Raw genomic sequence first — 2104 nt, forward strand, 5'->3', positions numbered from 1 at the left:
AGAAGATGGGTTTATCCGTAGTTCTTGACCTGTTATATCCACACTATTTTAAGACTTTTTATAATCCTGAAATCATGGTATAATTGACCTTATTTTACTATTATGCGTAGGATTCATAATTCTTGGTTTATTTTTAAATCTACACTTCTTGACGAAAATGCTTGTCCGTAAATCTTTTTAAATCTACCTTATTGTTAGAAGATATTTATTCAAAATGCTTTACTTATTTTTATATCCACACTATTTTAATCAATGCTTATCCGTAATCTTTACATTCTTTAGGTATGAAATAATTGCCATAACTCCTCAATACAAACGTAAGTAAATGTTTACACGTGTAAAAGTTGTCACTATAAAAGTCAACCTTTAATTCCATTACCCAGTGATCGATTAACAGGAGGTGAGTACATTCACACTATTGTAAATGTAGATATATTTGTGTTTTGACTATTAATGTTGAGACGGTTGTTGTTGTTTTTTTTTTCATTGTTTTCAATTAACATTTTAATTTTTCTATAACTTTTATTATTGTATAAAAATGAGATTGATTTATATATATTTTTTTATTTTTTAAATTAAAGTGCATATGACTGTACAATAGAATGTAAAATAAAATGTACAGTATACCTCATTTTTTTTATGTTTACCTAAATTAAACATTCTATAGTATAATAAGACTATGTTTTGATTGTATTTTTCTAACCTTTCACTATTTGAAGAAAAGAATTAACTCATTTAAAATGTATTGTAGCTTAAAAATTACAAAAAAAAACAAGAAAAAAAATCTTCAACTGATTAATTAGAAGTACATAACAATGATCAATTATCAACAATACTTAGAAGTTAGTGTATTTTAAAAAAATTAAAAATACCTATATATGTTACAGTAAAGGTGATATTAACACTTCTAGTACTTCCAGTCACTAGAGCTGATGTTTTTATTATTTGTATTATTATTCAGTTATTTTTTTCGCATGTAGGCCCTACTGCTATTGACCTTAACTAGATAAAGGTTTAAAAAAACAGTCTGCTTATGCGTGGATGAACGCTCCGGAGTAGGCCAAAATCTCTTAAAGGCCTTGGTTGTGAAGACAGCATGAAAATTAATTGACAATAATTGTAATCATATCCCTATAACTAGAAACAGTTTATGTACAGCGTGGTCTTCGAAGGTATAAAAAAGCACAGTATTAATGAATCTGGCTATTTCAGTAGGTCTACAGTAGGCCTAGATATAACATGTGTTGTAGCTATTGTATGTCACCTATTATAGTAGTCGATTCTGAAAGGTAAACGTTTAGAAATTCTCGGAGACAAATTACGAGTACTTCGGACACAGTTGTTAACTTACAATTTTACAATTAAAATTTTAATAAGAAAAAAAATCCTTGTCTTAACAGACAGGGAGCGTGCTGTGTTCGTTTTGCGGCTTGCATGATTCATTGACTGGTAACATTTAAAGAATATTTTTTGTAGAACCGTCTGTAAATCAGTGAAAGCTATTTTTCTGATATTTTTCATCTGATCTTCGTTTCAAGTAAAGCTATTCAATGTATTAAATTGGGTAGGCAGCCATTCGGTAAAATTTAATAATTGTTGAAATATATCTGCTTGCTATATAATTATATGCCTATTACTTTTATAATTATTGAATATGAACGAAATGTTGGTGAAAAATCAACATTAAAACAATACATGCAATATCGTATTACATGTGTCCGTCGTCTGACCATTTATAAACGTTTATCCTTCAGAATCAGTAGTACTGTACATGCAGTAAGTATGTATGCTATATACTATTACTACCTCAATTAAGGATATTATAATTACCATGCTAATAGTACATTAATTTTTACAGTGCCTACTACACTGTTTCGACCTACTACCAAGAGATTTTTGCCTACCCTACTACTGTTGCGCTCTACTACTGCAGCTCTGAGGCCGTGGTCCCTCGGCCTTCCCGCTGGCGCCACCCCTGTGTCCTCACTATTAGCTGACATTCTATGGTACGATGGAAGGGCTACACTTTTAAAAATAGCAATTGGGGATGCTAGTTACTATAAATATATATTATACACACACACACACACACACACATATATAT

The 2104-nt window shown here is 30.2% G+C and overlaps 1 protein-coding gene across 2 annotated transcripts in view; it reads left to right on the forward strand.

The window, feature by feature from the left end:
- Window positions 1–347: 347 nt before the first annotated feature.
- Window positions 348–2104, forward strand: part of LOC117102725 — a 6293-nt gene continuing 4536 nt past the window's right edge. Inside the window, exon 1 of one of the 2 annotated variants that reach the window (XM_033243130.1) lies at window positions 348–400. The gene's annotated coding sequence lies outside the window, so the exon portion shown is untranslated. The other variant, XM_033243129.1, reaches the window with a different exon arrangement.

This window comes from Anneissia japonica, unplaced genomic scaffold, assembly GCF_011630105.1.
Source record: "Anneissia japonica isolate Jap-2015-1 unplaced genomic scaffold, ASM1163010v1 scaffold16577_len186930_cov114, whole genome shotgun sequence".
NCBI lineage: Eukaryota > Metazoa > Echinodermata > Crinoidea > Comatulida > Comatulidae > Anneissia > Anneissia japonica.